The 19,304-nt window shown below is 41.0% G+C and overlaps 1 protein-coding gene and 1 non-coding gene across 2 annotated transcripts in view; both read left to right on the forward strand.

Annotated features, from left to right (window-relative positions):
• The window catches only part of sorcs2 (sortilin-related VPS10 domain containing receptor 2), a 312,610-nt gene that overhangs the window by 87,620 nt on the left and 205,686 nt on the right, over positions 1-19,304 (forward strand). The gene's annotated exons all lie outside the window — the stretch shown is intronic.
• Positions 10,007-10,078, forward strand: trnag-ucc. The gene has a single exon. It is a non-coding gene; the product is annotated as a tRNA-Gly (tRNA).

Consider the following 19,304-nt stretch of genomic DNA (forward strand, 5'->3'; position numbering starts at 1 on the left):
GGTGGAGTTTATCAAATCTGATGCTCTTTTCTCCACACTCGATTAGTGGGGTATTCATGGAATGCGTTTGAAGCAGACTGTCACAAGTTGGGTACTGGAGCATAAGAACAGACTGTCAACTCTCTGACAGACATTTGTCCATTCCAGCCAGGAGGCCACTAAAGAAAAGCTTGTCCTGGAAACATACAGATCACACTGATGTAACTGGGTGTTCTTCGGAAGTTGAGATTGGAAGCACAATGAAATGAATTTTGGTGCTCGAAGCGACAGGCAGTAATCTTACTTTGTAGTGATTTTTACAAGCCATATCAAAATCAGCGAGGGGCAGATTTCTGATCTCCTATTATACTAGCAGTGTCCCTGAAGGGATCAGGGATAAAAAAAAGGCCGACTTATCAAGGTGTTGTTCAGCCTAAATACTGGTCTGTCACCTGATGTGTTAGGTTTTAGTTCTTAAGGCACTTATACAACAGAGGTGGGACTATTAATAGACTGACTACATATTCAGGATTGATGCTTTTTTTAAGGACAGTAGAATCTTACAGCACAGAAGGAGGCAATTCTGTCCATCGTGCCTATGCTAATTCTTTGAAAGAACTATCCAATTATCCCCTGCCTTTTACCCATAGCTTTGCAACTTTTCAAGCATTTATCCAATTCCTTTTTAAAAGTTATTGTTGAAACTTCTTCCTTTTGATGGTACATGTGGTTTTCTCCACTACTTTCCATTTTACATCAAGTTTTTATATAGGTATTTAATTTGAACAGTTCAAATTCAGAACATTCAGAACGGGGTGGGAGGTATAAGGCCTGACTCTGTGTAACATATTCAATGTGGACAGTTGTCAAGATGTCTCAAACGGCCTCACAGGATTTTACTGTGAAGTGTAGTGGCTATCTATTTTATATGTATTTTGAAGATATTAAAGATATTTCATATACTGATTACTTGTGGTGATATAACACATTGGTGTTGTTCCATCCCCCATCCTCTAAATTCAAGATTCTCATCCTCACTTTCAAGTGTTTCCATGGCCTTACCATACCCTACCTCTGTGACCGTCTGTGATCCTACTGCCCTACACACTGGAGGAGCCTGAGGAGCACTGGAAAGGAAACTCAAGAAAAGGCATAAATCATGTCCCCTCCATTTTTCTCCCCTTATTTCCTGAAGGCACTAGGATTTGGTTCCATTAGTGCAGGGTACCTTCTGGTTTCTCACTTATATGGTGAGCCTACACCACAGTGAGTTTGTTAGGAGGCATTGCAACCGAGCTTGATCCTATCCATACTTAATGTCAAAGTACACACTTTCATAGTAGTCAGGAGAGGGAATTTTGCCTGATTTATCTTCTCCCTAATGAAGCCAATTCCATCTCCCCTTACTTCCCTTATAATACAAAAAAGTAAATAAACAGGCACAAGATAAGATGTTGGCTGAGACTAAACAGAGCTATAACTAATGGGAATGTCTTTGTAGTGTTTGCTCACCGAGTAGCCTTGAGCATTTGTTCCCTCCTTCAGCGGTGTTGCAAACCCATTAGTTTTGTACTTTGAAACCTCAAAGCAGCGTCTCCGCATTCTCTGGCTTTGACTTCAGACCAGAACACTGCTGCAGGGACACTTTTATTTTCTCTGACTTTTGCCGTACATCTTGTCATATATCTGAACATTTACCGTTAACTGTAGAAGCATGAGACACTTCCAGTCTTCCTGGTTCTACAGCTGTTCCTGGACTTTGAAGTAAAAATCGCAGGCTACTTGGAAAATAAGAGGGATACCAAAATAAAAAGGAAGTTTTCCATATCCATTTATGATGTGAAATGCGAGCACTTTTGAATCGGTCTGAATAAAATGTTCTGGAAGTTGAATGTTTTTCAGTAACACAATATTTGGCAAGATGTGAAGCTAGTTTCATGGTTTCTGTTCTTTTTCTGGGGTAGGGTGTCTGTTTGGTTCAGTTAGTGGCGCTCTCACTTCAAGGCCAGCGGCTTGTGGGTTCAAACCCCACATTGGAGTTTTAATCTCACAATCAAAGTTGACACTCCAGTGCAGTGCTGGAGGAGGACTGTAATTTCAGTCTTTTGGATGACACAATAAACCAAAAACTGCAGAAAGTCACTCCATCGACCTGGGGTGGGGGGGAGAGTGGTTTCATTTTGGTCTATTTATTTCTATTCTATTATTTGTATCTATTTTCTCTATTGATTTGTACCTTTAAACTTGTGAAATATTGAAACCAAAGGATTAAAAAATTACAATAATGTGATAATTGACACTGATGTGAATTATCACATTGTTGTAAACTGTGGCCAGTGTTAATTAAAGGCATTGACGGCTCTCCAACTTCAATATGGTTGGACCCAAAGCTGACCGTGTTGTCAATTGAACTATTAACTCCCGGTTAGCACTATAGTGACTTAAACTCTGACCTCCTGGTTGAGTTAAGATAGTGTCCCACAAAGTGGAACTCCCTTATTGGGATTCCTGAGCTGGCAGAACAGAAGACCATATTGAGGTGAAAAACCTAATAAACCAGTGGTGAGTTATCAAGAATCATGTGGAGAACAATATCAAAGATATTTTAAGTTAAGCAGCGAGTGAATAAGAGAAGTGTCCAGTCCTGGCTCCAGCGACAAAGTGGCTATGACTCCAGTCTGGCTACAGCTCAGACCCAGGAGTCATTTATTTCTTTGGCCCAATGTCCATACTAGCAGCAGGAGCAGATTACTATGGTCAAGGTAACCTGATGGTCTGCTCTAAATACTGTAGGTGATACATGTAACATGCCACAGGGCTGGCTAGCTCATTTTGTTTTCCTAAAGGTCACTGAAACAGCTGGTCACACAAAAAAAATTACGCCTGAGTGGCGGATGTGATAGAGTGTTATCGCGTAGAGGTATAGAGGTTGTCAAGCAACCTGATGGAGTGCATCAGTTGTAAGGGATCCGATTTCTTCAACATGCAAGTGTTGTGCAGTGTGCAGAAAGTGACCCGAATGATTATGGTGCAATAGTCAAGGGTCAGCACAGGGCTCTAACCCTCTTAAACATTCCTCAATACCACGTTTGTTTGACTGGGAAAACCAAAGGTAAGGTTTACTTGAAACCATGGCTTTTTTCATTCAGTTTATTATAGCTAATCGGCAGCCTGATACCATTATCTGAGAAGTAGGAATCGCATGTTTAAATTGTCTGGATCAGGGGGTGGTGGAGGGGAGCATCCATAACTCCTGGGGACTAGTCAGTGTGTTAAATATCATAAGGTCACTAAATCGAGTGGTATGTGTTAGCCACTTAGGTGTAAATTAACATATCGCAACATCACAAGATTTACTGCCAAGTGCGATTGGCAAGTGTGGCACAGAGGGAGCGGAGTGAAAGTCTGTCGAGGACTTGTACCCGTATGTGACTGGAATGAGACCAATAAACATTAATTTCAATGATGTGGTGGTACCTTCAAAAACAACAGCACTAATATAGTGCTCCTCACATAGGGTAGCATCCCAGAGCACTTCAATGACTATCATAGACACAGGAGTCTCTTGTCCACCTGGATTCAAACACATACTCCAAAGGATAATGGTCATGAGTCTAATCCATTGACTCAACTAGTTTCCCCAAAACCAAAGTGTTGAGGCAATGAGCAACATTAATACGAGTGAAATGTATATGTATCAGCCTGGTAGCACTCTCCCCTCCAAGTCAGAAGGTTGTCACCTCAGTGCTTGCCAGGCTCCACTGGCTCCCTATTGCAGAAAGGATCAATTCCAAGATACTCACATTCACTTACATTGTGGCAAGCCATACCTCACTGACCTGCTCATCCCCACTCATCTACCCGCCCCTTTGCTCAGCCAGTTCCAGCTTTCTTCAAGTTCTTTGTCCCCTTTGCTCCACCAACAGAAGCCGTGCTTTTAGACTCTACGAAACTATGGAACGCTCTGCCTCCATCCCTCTGCCTTGCCTCCTCCTTGCACATCTTCAGATCACACTTGAAGACCTTCCTGTTCAACTCTGCCTACGGTGACCTCTCTCCTCCTCGGTGTCAAACTCTGCCACTGTTAAATGCTCTGAGACACTACCCCATGTGAACACTGTAAGTTATTGTTGTTGTTGGGGGTTCAAGCATCATAATAATAATAATAATAATCCTTGCATTTGATATAGAGCTTTTCACGTCGGGAGGACGTCCCAAAGCGCTTGTCAGCAACTTTGAGCTCACAGTCTAGGTTGACACACCAATGCAATGCTGGGAGACAACTGCATTGTTCTAGATACCATCCTTCGGATGAAACATTAAACCAAGGTTTGTCTGCCTGTTCAAGTGGACAATAAAGATCCCATGGCACTTCTTAATGAAAGTTTCTTCTGACATCCTGACCAACAATCCCCTAGATGGACATTGCTCTGGCTCCGGTCTGCTCCACATCCCCCACCCTAACCGCCCTACCATTAGTGGCTGGGCTTTCAGCCTCTCAGCCCCTAGGCTCTGGAACTCCATCCCCCAGTGCCTTCGCCTTGCCTCCTCCCTTTCCTCCTTCAAGGCTGGTCTCAAGACCTTTCTCTTCAACCGTGCCTTCAGCTCCCCTCTCGACTCTCTACCCCCTCCTCGCTCCCTCTCTTCCCTTCCCTTACCCTGACCATTTCCCCCTGCTCGGGTCCCGACCCAACTGTCCAGCGCCTTGGGACGTCCTCCTGACGTGAAAGGCGCTCTATAAATGCAATCTTGTTGTTGTTGTTGTTGCGGTGCATAAAATTGGCTCCCGTGTTCACTTCATCTGCATAGTGTCTACACGTTAATGTGAAGCTTATTGAGACATTTCAAAGGCTAGGATTATTATTATTATAAACTCACAATTCTCTCAGGAGAGGAAAGCTATCGTGTATCAATCGGTTTGGTTTTGTGGACGTAGTGTGTTCAAAGTGAAACGTGTAATTGATCCTAAAAAGTGGGGAGGACAGCTGTGTCCAATGACCCAGTGCCTCGTGGCCGTATAGTAAAAAATCTCTCTTGAATCCATCTATTCAGGAAGTGTTCTAGAATTTTTTTGAGGACAAGCTCTGTCTGTCCATGAGGGTATAGTCGAGTTGCTCATTTTCATTGCTTGTTTTCAATGTCTCCGTTAGAAAGGAAGCTCTCCCTGGCAATCAGAAAACTGTTTAATCACTTTGCCAAATGCATGTGATGTTCATTACTGCCAACTGTATTGGTCTCATTGATCCTCACACAAGAGGAGTGCAGGCTGAAGGGAAGCTGGAACCCTGGGGGCAGTAAACAACGGCTCTGTGAGGAAGGAATTCAGCCGCTTAATCAGTGGAGCTGAGCAAGTTCAAAGACAATGCACATCAGTCACAATGGAAATCGGGCTTTTCTGAGACATTTGGCTCTTTTGCACGGCTGGTACCATGACATCACTGAACCTGGCCCAGGACCAAATGTTGAGCTCTGGATCTGTTATAAGAACTTCCTATTTGTATTTAAATGGAAAATTTGGTAACTGGAGAATTCGCCCCTTGTCTTCAATAAGCCGTTCAACAAGAACAACACTTAGTTTTAAACCACGCAGCTCAACTGGCTAAATACACGGCACTCACTGCTTAAATGTGACTACCCCTGGTGGGTCCCTGCATGTCACAAGACCTCCCTATCTTGCCCTCCCCTCTGCCAGTTCCTGTAGCAGTCACTACCTCAGCGCCACCTGCTCAGCTTTGGTATTTCATCTGAACCTTTACCATCTGGGCCCCATCGCTCCCACTTTCAGAGCATTTGGATTGATGGCATTATTTCTGCCATCATAAAAGTGTTCTATTACTCTATTGGGATTATTCCTCAGTTCTTCAGTGTCCTCTCACCTAACACCCATTATCCTCCTTGCACATTTACCTGCAAATGCATTCAGCCTGTTCTTGTCAACCTCCAGCAGCTCTGAACACCATGGAAGTAACTGCGCATCCTATTACCTACCTCTCTCACTTTTGCCCGGCCTTTCATAGTTATAAACACCTAAGAAGAGTAGCTTGATCCTTCACCTCTTTTACATCCCCCTTGGCTTGACATTCATCTTCTGAGGAATAAAAAACACATTTCCGCCTTCTCACCATCGACATTCACTTTCCACAGTCTTCCTTCATCGTTCTGTGGTGCTCTTCGCTGGAGGAGGGGAAGGGTTGCTGGAGGGGAAGTGGGTGCGTAGGGAGTGCACCTATTAGTCTTGGGATTGAAGACTCCCAAACACAGCTCTGACACAGTAAGGGTGAGAATTGCAAGTGTTGATGTGTTATTTAATACAGCCTGTATAAAATTAAAAACAAAACGATAATAATCTTTGCATTTGGTATAGTTGCTTTTGCTTCGGGAGGACGTCTTAAACGTTTCACCGCCCAGCTGCCCACAGCACTGTCCCACAAACAGCCATGAAACAAATGACCAATTTTATTTGGGGGATTGTTAGCCAGCACAGCAGGAGAAACAGTCTTCCTTCTTCAAGTACTGCCATGGGATCTTTGGTGTCCTCCTGAACAGGCCTCAGTTTAATGTCTTATCTGAAGGATAGAACCTCAGACAATGCATCATCCCCAGCCCTACATTGGAGTGTTAACCTACACTATGTGAGTTCAACTTCCAATGTGGTGCTTGAACCCACCACATTTGACTCAGAGATTAGAGTGCACTGAGCCAGCTGTGACAGTCAAGGACGTAGACTGGTCTGCAGGTGTGACCCTCCCTATAATTATATTCTTTAGTGGATACCGGCTGGGATACACCAGCTTAACTCTGATTTTAATGTTGAATTTAGTCGGTATCCTGCTCACCAATATTTCAATGCCACACTGATGTACAAGCAGGCAAGCCCAGTGGTGTTAATGTACCTGCCACAGGTTACAGTTTTCATCCTAATATTCTTCTATGCTGGACTATTCAGCAGCAGAGATAAAGTGTATCAGAAGACAGTGGAATCAAAATATATAGTTTGTACCCTAGAAATGGCACAGTTCAACAGTCCCCAGAGGCTACTGACCTTTTTTAAACACTGATACACAGTCACAATCAATAAACCTTGCTGTAGGTCGAGACTAAAGTGACTTTATGACATTCAAAACTGAGGTTGTCAAGAAAAAGACTGAATCTGTCTGACTGTGCTAGTGAACCATGCATATTTACATAATTTACCGTGGTTGGTTAGCTGTAGCTGAAATGTTTACTCTAGTAATAAGTAATAGTAATTTCGCCCACAAAATATAGTCAATCTAATTTATAATATATTATAATAATAATAATCCTTGCATTTGATATAGCGCTTTTCACATCAGGAGGATGTCCCAAAGCGCTTCACAGAACACACTGTAAAGTGAATTGACTGTATATTTGTGGGCAAACGCGGCAGCCAATTGCGCACAGCAATGTCCCACAAACAGTCGTAGATTAAAAATGACCAATTTAATTAATTTAATTAATATTCTGCGAAGCGTTTTGAGATATCTCAACAACATGATAAGGCTCTATATCAAATGCAAGGATTATCATTATTATTTCAAATAGTGCCTTATCATGTTGTTGTGACGTCTAAAAGTGCTTCTCAAAATATATTGTAAAGTGAATTGACTGTGTATTTTGTGGACGAAACTATAAAGTGTTCAGTGAAAATGTGCCTTTATTTTTTGGGGGGTGTGGGGCGAGCTGGGAGGGGTGGGAGACTGAAAGGTCTCATACAGGCATTGTAGAGTCCTGTAACACAGTAGTTAGAGCACTCACCTCGTAAGGGAGAGGACCTGGGTATGTTTCCTTACTCCACACGCCTCTGTTTACCTAGCAGTAAATAGGAACCTGTTTTTTAGTCGATTGGCGGATCGCTTTTGTGGATGGTAATAATCTCTCCAAAAAAGTTCAAAAAATAATAATAATAATTTGGTCAACCAATCCACGACTGGTTGTAGGACACTGCTGTGCGCAATTGGCTGCCACAAAACATACAGTCAATTCACTTTACAGTATATTCTGTGAAGAGCTTTGAGCCGTCTAGAAGACGTGATAAGGCGCTATATCAAATGCAAGGATTATTATTATTATCACTAGTGGCAATGAATTCTAAATTTAGAGACTTATTCTGTCAAATATGCTGCCACTAATTGTTGGCCTGCCAAACCTATACTAGTGCTAATTTCTTGAATATATCAGTACGTAATACAGTACTTGCTTACTATGCAAATTGGGCTGCTATGGAGGGAATTTATTTTTTGTTGTGTGTGGCAGGGATTCAGCATTGTAATTTAAACGGGACACCTTTTACACACAAATCCCATTACTCTGCTCTTTCCCCATACCCTCTTATATTGTTTTTCTTCACGTACTTATCCTTAGTGTAACTGCGCATTAAATAAAATAATCTTTGCATTTGCAGCACCTTATTACATTGAAACGTTTCACAGAGTTTTTCCATATAGTATTATGACAATTTACACTCTTTAATACGAACATCCATAAAGTGAACAAATGTTTTTATCTGGAGGATTGTTGGCCAGGACAACGGGAGAAATTCACTTCTCTTTTCAATTAGTGCCTTAGGGTCTTCTAACGTCCACCTGAACAGGCAGATGGGACCTCGTATCCCTATCTTTGTTAAAAAAGATGTTTTAAAGTGGTACTTGAGCATTTTGACACTGGCCATGATGTGTATTAGCAGCTTAGTATTATGTTTGATTTAATGTTGGTTACCAAGAATTGTGGAAATGCATAGTGGGAGGATATCCTGTTTGGAGGTGATAAGAGAATTTTTGGCAGTATCTGCATTAAACAGCAGATGTTCACATCTCTGCTCTAACCACAATGTTGTCCCCATTCCCACTTGGTACTTTACTGCTGACAGTAAATGAATACAATAAAATTAAGACGATAAATCAAAAAACAGGCTGGAGAAATAATATTAATATGCTCAGCTAACAAGAATTAATTCCTTTGACCTCTGTCAGTCATCACCAGTTTGTGGCGCCCTGCGGTATTTTTAACTAGAGCTGCCTTAAAGACAAGAACAAGATGGACTGACTTCAGCACTCTGTATATTAGATGGTAAAATGGAGGGCGTCAATCTTGAGAACTATCAATTTTCCAAACAATTCAGAAAGTATTGGAAAGGATTGTTGTAGGGTGAGTGAGATTGAAGCACTGAAGGAGGCATTTTGACCCATCAAGAGTTTTGCTCGCTCCTCCACTGAAATTATTTACAGTAATCCCAATGCTGTTTCCCTGCACTCTTTTATACACCAACCAATTTCCTGGGTATAGTAAGCAGAGGAGAATCAGTGTAGCATGTACAGTAGTGGGGAGGGGGTGGGCAAAAAATGAAGGGAGATCACACCAGCCTTATTAACTGTACCAAGTGAATGCAAGAGTCTGGAAAGGCCTGGAAAATATTGTCCGGAGGGAGAAAAGAGAGTGAGACTGAAAGGGCAGTAAGCCACAGTTGAATTGGGCCTTGCTATGCATGAGCTGGCATCCAGCTTCTTGAAGGAATAACATGGATTTGCAGCTAAAATATTACTGTATAATTGCCAGTGGTTGCTCTATGCTGTAAGGACAGCATGTGACAGCAGCTGAGCACCTGCCGCCAGATTTGTACAGCCATGTTGAGAGAGGGAGGAATTAGGTTGACAGTATTCTTTCTGGTATATAAAGGTCACTCATAGTTCAGTTATTTACATTTATCCCTTCATTATTAGCTTTAGAGGTTTCCCCTCAGGCGTATTGGACTGAGAGTTGCTTGTGACTAAATGGTTTAGAATGTTAATGACCCTCTCTAAAGAAGATCACCACTGTTTTCCCCTTATATACACCGTAGTTCAATCACTTTACAAACTGACCTAAATTTAATTATTTTATATACCCTACCATTATGTTTTATTATATCCCCCAGGGGCAGTTTTTGCATGCTGTATTGTGGTTGGATTCTGGTGGAGGATATGAAACAATGAAGCTGGATTTAAAGTATCTAAACTGTGAAATACTGTGGAGTCCTGTAGCTCAGTGGTTAGAGTACTCGCCTTCCAAGCGAGACACCAGGGTTCAATTCCTGGCAGGGCGAAACCTTGGGCAAGTTTCCTTACTCTACACGCCTAATAATAATCCCTCCAAAACAAAAAACAATAATAAATTGGTCATTTTCAATCCACGACTGTTTGTGGGACACTGCTGTGCGCCATTGGCTGCCGCGTTTCGCCCACAAATATACGGTCAATTCACTTTACAGTCTATTCTGTGAAGCGCTTGAGATGTCGAGAAGACATGAAAAGCGCTATATCAATTTCAAGGATTATTATTATTTATTTATTATTATTATACACAGTCATTTTTGCATTATTTCTTGAACGATTTTGTAATTGTGGATTTCTGACTCAATAGAATCCTCACTACGAAAATGTATTAAGTCTGAGCAGGGATCCTGCAGGTCTGGGTCATGGACTTCTGGATTTCTTAATTCAGAAATATTGCACAATCAATTCCATTGTATGTATATTAATCAAACTGCTGAATGGTACATAAAGTAGTTACAGTTGCTCGGGTCTGAGATGCTGTACACTGTCCAGCGCCTTGGGACATCCTCCCGACGTGAAAGGCGCTATACAAATGTAATCTTGTTGTTGTTAGAATGCGGTGGTTTGGGGCCATAAAATCAGTTATAACAGCTCGCTAATAAAAATGGCCACGTCTGGCATCACTTCCTGTGCACGTGAACGTCCTGCACACTCCATGAAGGTATGCAGAAAACCCGGCAATCAGTGTGAGAAGCCAGAAGGGAACTGTCCTGTACCCCCACTATAGACAGAGCTGTGCCAAAGTGAGGTGCTTTAGAACAGGGTTCGGCTGCATTCATCTGTAGTTTAAATGTATTTAAATCACTGTTTAATATACTGTACTGAGAAGGGTTTGACCCAGATGTTACTTTGAGGTCCCTGGAATACTGGAGTTACTTACTTTACGGTTGGCCATTCCTTTATATTCTCTTATCCTGAGGGCATTGGTTCGTGCACAAAATGTAATTTATGTTGCAAGGCGCTTTCTGTGGCTGCTTGGCGCCAGTCATGTTCCCACTTTATCAGAGAAGTGTTTTTTTCAACCTCAGTGACTGTGTTTCCACATGTGGCAAACTAAGGTTGTGTACATGCAAAACCCACGTGTTTGTTGCATCCTGAGGAAGATAACATATATATTTCGAAGTTATTTCAAAGATTATCTTTTATTTCATTTATATGTGTGTCGTGTTTCGTGTTTTTGGGTGTAAAGATTATCCTTCGTTCCATTTATGTTTGTGTGTTTGAATGTTTGATCCAGAAGAGCTTTATTCTCCTATATTCTTTGCAGATAAAACTACGAGCTCCCTGTCAAAAAAATATGACTTACAGCCACACTCCTGTAAGTTTGATTGTCAGGCTCCTGCCTCGGGATGTCATTTCAACCATAAAATGGATTACTAACCTTTAGAAAATTTTATAAGTATCACATCATAGAGAAGGTTTCTGGTGCACAACCAGAGTTGAATCCTGATTAAGACACAAAACATATGACAATAAATGCCAGGTCGGAGCAGGATTATGCCTGGTTCAGGAATTGTGCAGCATAGTGTGTGGTGAAAGAGGATGGGAATACTAGGATGCAGGTAATTTAAAAAAAAAGTGTTTAGATATCTAAAGGTCAATGAAAGGCTCATTTTGTTGGTTAGGATATTACCACTATGACTTGGCTCTGCAAAATCAAGGTTACATAGAGTTACTTTCAGTGATATGACGCAGAAACAGGCCATTCATCCTAGCTAGTTTGTGCTAATGTTCATACGCCACACGAGGTTCTCCTCCTAATGTTCCCCCAACCCTCATGTCTGCACATCTTGACTTTATCTTGTCATACCACAATAATACCAAGACAAGGTATTTCACTATATTTTCTTGTGATTTCTAAGCCACGAGTTTTATAGCATTTGCCCCAGTGTCTTCAGGTCCTGGAGTGAAACTTACATGTACTGAAATTATAATTATCATCTTTGAACCTCTCCATCACATAAGTGTGTTAGATTTTTTTTGAAGTGTTCATATGTGGACACCTTTCGTTTCAGTCAATCACTCACGTTACCCCAAATTGCTGGAATAAAGGGAGTCGACTGGGAGAGCGAGACCAGACGACAATCAAACCTATTTCACTGCTTGCCAGTCTGTGAATGTTAAGTTGTAACCTAGGAACTTAATTTTTTACTGCCTTTAATAAATTATGAACTGTGATGAAATACTGGGCTCATTTAATTAAAATAAATTAAAACTATCATGTAAACCATATTAGTCTATATTAAATATATGAGTCTGCAGTTCCTGATGCATAATCCTGACCAATAACTTATAGATGTGAATTGCATCTTAAAAAGATGTTTCACTGAAGCATTCATTTGGGTCAGATGTTGGTTTAAGAATTTTAGAATATGGGCAATACTGTTGCTAACACTCCAGTCCAGTCCGGACGAAGCTTTGAAACGTCTCAAAGTGATTCACAGGATTTACTGCAGAGTGTATTGATTGTGCATGTGTTGGTGAATGCACAACTAACTTATGCACTGCAGTGTCCCACTAACAGCCATGATGTGAAAAAGCAATTTTAGTTGGTGATTGTTGTCCAGGGCACCAGAAGAAACTTCCTTCTCGTTGCAAGTAGTGCTGTGGGATCTTTAACATTCATCTGAATAGGTAGACGGGACCTCTGACAATTCAGCGCTCCCACAACTCTGCATTGGAGACTCACAGCCTAGATTGTGAGTTCAAAGTCCTAATGTGGACTTGAACCCACGATTTTCTGACTCAAAGTTGAGAGTGCTACCAACTGAGCCAGGCTGACAGCTTAAATCAAAACTCATTCATTTTTTTCCTATTCTAATTCTTTCTCAGGGTTTTCTTGACTCCTCAAGTCATCCCTTCCACTTAAATTTTACAAACTTTTAAAACCCAAGTTTGGTTTCACGTAACCCCTGCTTCATTTTTCTCATTCTTATCTTGATGGTGTTCTGCATCAAGTACTCTTACAATCATTCATCATTCATTTTTCAAGACATTTTAAAAAGATTTGAGTTTTGCTTATAGCATTAAAAGAAAATCAAACGTACTGTATAAGGCTTTGAGACACACTGCTCAACTCAGACATATATTAGCATGTGTTTTGGTGTCAGGACTTTGATTTCCGATTCTTTTGATCTTTTAACTGCAAAGTTCTTGAATGAATTGTACGTAAAACAAGCAACGCACAGCAAACAATTTCATTGTTGTAACTTGCAAAGTTGGGAAAGTAGCATTGGGAACAGATTGGAGAATAATAAGAAATAATAGTGTCTCTTGCATTTGTTGCATCGTCGAAACATCTCAAAGCACTTCATACAATTTAATATTCCTTTTTTAAATCTCTACATTTGATACAGCGCCTATAACATCAGGAGAACGTCTCAAGGAACTTTGCAGATATACTGTAAAGTGTACTGTAAAGTGTATTTTGTGGGCGATTTACACTAGAGTGTGCTGATTGTAGATTAGTAAGCTTAGCCTTCAACTGCAAATAAACCCCTGAAGACACATGGGGAAAAATACACAAACATTACGGAAACAAAATGGGAACAAAAAAAGTTGCATGAAGAAAACAGCAAAATATAACCAAATAGGGTTTAAGAGAGAAACAATAAAAGTTGAATCACTAAACAGTCAGTATTCAAACCTCTAATCTTTCTCACCATGCTCCAAATCTATCCCGATAATCAAAAAACAAATGTCAGTGCAATTATCTAGCAGCGTGTAATGAAACCTATTTAATTCCAAGTGTAAGAGAAGCTCTTATAGTATAAAATTCCACTTGTGTCTAGATTTATTCTATTTTCTTCATAATTCAGAGTGTGCAGAAAGTGGCCAATTGTTGAATTTGTCCTTAAATTTTAAGTCGGTTTTCCGTAGTTCTTAAAAGAGGCATGCAGAAAAGCGGCTTCAAAATCCAGATTGTATTTAAGAATTTGTTAAATTCTGGGCACTCTGAAACTCTAATAAAATAAATCTAGACCCAGGTTTAATTTCTTCACCCCTTTGAATTTGCCTGAAAATTCTAGCGTTTGTGGGCATGGCCTCTTTAAACATAGCTGAGGGTAAGTGCCCAGGAAATAGAATGTAGAAATGCAAAATCTTTTTAGCCCTTTTCTCTCAGCAGCCGTCAGGTACTTTATTTTTCATCAAAGTGTTGATTATAAGTCAGTGAATAGCTTGCACATCCTGTGGCTTTTATTTCATTTTGTTTTCATTGCCCATTCTCTATCGCAGCTGGAGAGTTTTCAGAGAGTTTATAATCGTGCCTTCAGCTCCTTCTGTTTGTCTGGTAATTCACATAGACATTTAACAACCACGTTTCCATTTGCTTCTTGTCTAAGTGGCAATGGTTTCTACATCCAATGCAATTTATTAGGCGAACACAAAGTCCGTCATCAGACAATGGAAGTCACAGAGTGGAGGCCTAGGTGGAGTAATTGGGATGAGAGGTAACAATAATACTGGCAATCTGAGGTGATGCTCCTGGACTCTATAAATTACTTCATTGGATGCTTTGAGAGAAAAAAATAGCTCCATTACACAGAAGTCAGCTTGTGGGATAGCAAGCAAACCTTTGTGTTACATGATTCAAAAGGAATGAAAGCAATTACGAGAGAAAATGTTTGTTCAAGTGGGCACAGGGCATGGCAATGATAGATAGATAGACAGATAGACCGACTGATTGACTAATCGGGAGGGAGGGAGGGATCTGGTTGGGGAATGAAAAATACCTGTCAAATGTAGTAATTGCTTTGGAGGTACACATGGCAGCTCTTTTGCCCACAGCCCATTGACAGCCTGCAAATATAGTCACTATACTTGACAGGATTACTTGTGAATTGGTTTTAGAAGTAAAGAGACTTTCTAAAAATGAAAGCTTATCTTTATAATAATAGTAATAATAATCCTTGCATTTTATATAGCACCTTCTCACTTTGTCAGGACGTCTCTGTCTGTATATCTGTTTGTCTGTCTGTCTGTCATTGCGACTATATATGTCTAGGTTATACTGTAAATTAGAATGACTGTATTTTGTGGGCAAAACATATTATTTAAGTATCTGCAGACGTAATCTGTTAACAGCAGAATAAACCATCGTTTGTAACACTGGAACTATCTAAAGTACAGAGTACTGGGGTGTCAATGGAAAGTAAATCATATTCTTTCAGTGAACTTTATTGTGCTGAAAATTTGAGTAGTTCCACGACAAGACCTATTCGAACCAGTCGCTAGAAGAATATTTTACCACATCCTTCTTGCACAACTATCTCAAATCCCACTGCTCTGATCAGGATTCAGCCCCCAACAAGAACAGCTGCACTTTGACAGAAGGCTACTTTAGAGATAGCTATGCGAGAAGGATGTTGGGTATCAACTGAGAGATGAGTGCCAAGTAATAAGGGAGCCTAGGTAATCTTACAATATATCATCGGAAGAATGGACAATGGGCAGGATGGTCTGTGACTTGTGGTTAAAACTCAGTTCTTTCAGGAGGCAATTGGATGAGTGATAATGGAGTATGGACCTTGTGGGAATTCAAAGCTGAGATGGTGGGAGTGTTTTCAAGAAGACCTGAATTGAAGAGAGACATTGGGCAGGGAGCTTCGCAGTTTGGCAGAGGGCAGCTTGTGATGTGAAGTTTTGTGCTATCTGTGGCCAGCTTGGGTCAAATAAACTGACAACACAGAAAAAATTTACTTCAATTTTTCCATCATGCTGCATAACTTGAATAAAAACAAGATCGGCTCTAGAGTAAGTATCATTGAGAAGGGAGGCACTGCATTATACAATCTGAGACACTGTATTATACATGCTTCTAGCTCATTCCCAAGAGTGTTCCATGTAAATTGTTGATTTTTTTTCTGATGACTTTGGGGCAGAATTAATTTGTGGAGCTGACTTACAGCAGAGCAACTCCAGGGCAAGCATTGTTGGAGAAAAAAATTACTGTCCCAGTTAAATTCAGTTTGATTTATCTCAAATGCTACGGAAACTATATGAGTGACAGAGAAAGAGAGTGATTCACGGTTGTTGAATTGTTGCTTTCTTCAGGCACAGTAGTGCTTGGTGATACAACAGTAGGACTTTATTATATAACATGGCGATTTGGGTCCATAAAACCTAAGCTCCATTATAATGGAGTGTGCTGTAGTGTGGCTATAGATCAACACTTCTGAGTCTGTAGGTTGCAACTACATCGCTGTTGACATCACTGAACTGTGCTCTGTGCAAGTGTTTCCAGCAGTTCCAGGGATGTTGGTTGTACTTCTCCACTTGTGTGCTATTTGCTAGGTGTGTTCCGGTGTACCGTGTGTCCACTGTGCACTTTCGGTATATGGGAATCCACAAAGCAGAGGAAAGCAATATCAGTGGAGAAAATGAAGCGCTTTGTATTCCAGGTCACACTGACCAGATCACCTTGAATTGATGATGTTTGGCCCATTCATTAGCAGGTGAAGTGCAATGACTCGCACCACACTTGGATCCTGAACCTACGACCGTCTGGTTGGAAGGCCAGCATTGCACTTGCTCCTTGACCCGCCTGCTCTGCTAGCCAGCCTCTTCAGAGGCTTGTGCGTATTCCTGGAAATCTGCTCCAAGAGATTACCTTCTTGTGAACATTTCAAAGTGACTTGATTCCAAGAATTCATTGCCCCTTCCCTCAGTTTCGCTTACGTTTTAAGGCTGGCAGTTGTTGCAGAATGATTTGCTTGCACTGTGGCTGGAAACTGAAGTGTTCTTCCCAGAGCAATCTGTGCTGAAGATATTGAACTGTCACTGTGGAGATTAATTTGGTCCTGGATTCTCACTCGTCATTAAAGTACATCTTTTAACAAACCGCGTTTATTCCTGAAATTGACCAGCTGTGCGAAAACCTGAATATTGGAATAGTAAGGCGGACAAGGAACATCAGACTCTCTCTAGCCCTTCTATCCTGTGTCAGGAGCATTGTATTTCTTAATTAATTAAGGAATGGCCCCTTCCATTTCCTTCGGATTCAAAGAAAACCTGCTCTGAAAAGAGATAGAGTTAGAATGGCATTCAACAGATTTCCAGATTCTGAAATTTCATAAAATCTCTACCCGGTTTACACTAATCATCGGGACATTCATTGGGATGCAATGTCCTGAATCTGAGCCCCATGAACCACTGTCAATTAGTATCTGTTGTGAAAGCGTATGCCATCTAATCTCAGGTGGGTCTTAAAGAGGCCACAACACTATTCAGAAGAGAAGGGAATGTCTACAAGAACCTAGATTTATTGTCTTATGGTTGTTGGTGGGACTTTGCTATCCACAAAAAGTCGCACCACATTGTCCAGTCATAATTACTGTAAAGTCCTTTGAATGCTTTCAGCTTGAAAAGGCGCTGTAAAAATGCAACCTCCAGTTTTGTTTTTCACAAAATTGTGAGTGGGGGGGAGGGGGTTATGCAACAATCCAATGGTAGTCCAATGACATCATCAAGACAGAAATATGCACGTGATTTTGATTTTCTTGTTTCAATAAATATTTAAACTGGAAACTTTGGACGGGGGACAGTGATTCCCCGTTTCACAATAAATTAAGCTAATTTCCTTCAATATATGGAGTCTCGTAATGTAGTCGTTAATACACTTGCCTTGCAAGCAAGAGGACCCGGGTTCAATTTCCGGGCAGGGTGAAACCTTCAGCAAAATTCCTTCCTCCACATGCTCTGTTTACTTAGCAGTAAGTTGGAACCTGGTTGATAGTTGATTGGCGAATCGCTTTCTGGGGATAATAATCCCTCCAGAAAAAAAGTTTATTTTTCACTCAATCCATGACTGTTTGTGGGCCAATACTGTGCACAATTAACTGCCGCATTTCGCCCATGAAATATGAATTCCATCCACTTTACAATAAATGCTGTGAAACGCTTTGAGACGACTTACAATATATATTCTGTGAAGTTCTTTGAGAAGTCTCAATGACGTGACAAGGCGCTATATCAAATGCAAGGTTATTATTAATATTAAATCACTTTTATAATGTGACTTAGAATGAGATTTCTCAAGCAGCGTTTCCCTGATAACCAACAGATACAATCACATTGTCCGAATAGGGCATTTGGAGCAGGCTTCTCCAGAAAATGAGCCTGCTTATTACTATTAATATAATATAGTAATAATCCTCACATTTGATATAGTAACTTTCACATCAGAAGAACGTCTGAAAGTGCTTAATAGGATATACTATACTGTAAAGTGTAGTGGCTGTGTATTTTTAGGCAGATAATTTAACCCAGTAGTGTCCCACAAACAGCCATGAAGTGAATGACTAGTTTACCAAGAAACTGGAAGAAATTCCCTTCTTTTTTCGAGTAGTGCCCATATCGCTTTGTGAAGCCCCATGAGACATCCCCCTGGCAAAAAAAGTACTATGTACCTCAGTTTAATACGATACAAATTACACTTGTATAGCGCCTTTCAAGTTGGGATAGTCAGGGATTTGGAAAAGGATGGCACCTGCAACAATGCATTGGGGTGTCAGCCTAGACCAAGTGATTTCAAAGCCCCAAAGTGGGGCTTGAACCACAACCTTCCAGATCACAGGCAAGAATGCTGCCAACTGAGCCAGGGTGAAAACCTAATTCCTGACCCTGGGAACAATGGAGTTGACTATGCAGAATTTTCAAACAGCCATAAAGCAAATAACCAATGTTATCTGGAGGGACTTACAAGTGCAGCGTTTCAGTGCACAATCTGCATTATTCAGCAAAGTCCTCAGTTCTGTTTAAATTGTTCTTCCATGCATTGGCACAATTCTTCTGCTCTCAGAGGTATGACATGATAAAAATACAACTCCTTTCCGGAGATCAACACAATTGTATGTCTGGACAATGCTTCCACCCCTCTGAGGGATCTTTTGCCTGCAGACTCCAGATGGCGTGTAGTGCGCTTAGGCTGTGTTACAGAGGAGATAGGTCATGTAGGATTTGCAACACGGGACTAATGAATACCAAGTATATTCTGGAGTGGAGGAAGACCTGGAAAAAGGATTTGAATTCACTGGACATTGAGCTTAAACTCAGTAGACTCCTGTAGCTCAGTGGTTAGAGCGCTCGCCTCGCAAGAGAGAGACCTGGGTTTGATTCCCGGTAGGGCGAAATGTTGGGCACCCTTCCTTAAACAGAATCCACACGCCTCTGTCTACCTAGCAGTAAGTAGCAAACTGGTTGTTAGTCAATTGGTGG

This window comes from Callorhinchus milii, unplaced genomic scaffold (genome assembly GCF_018977255.1).
Source record: "Callorhinchus milii isolate IMCB2004 unplaced genomic scaffold, IMCB_Cmil_1.0 Scaffold1, whole genome shotgun sequence".
Taxonomy (NCBI): Eukaryota; Metazoa; Chordata; class Chondrichthyes; order Chimaeriformes; family Callorhinchidae; genus Callorhinchus; species Callorhinchus milii.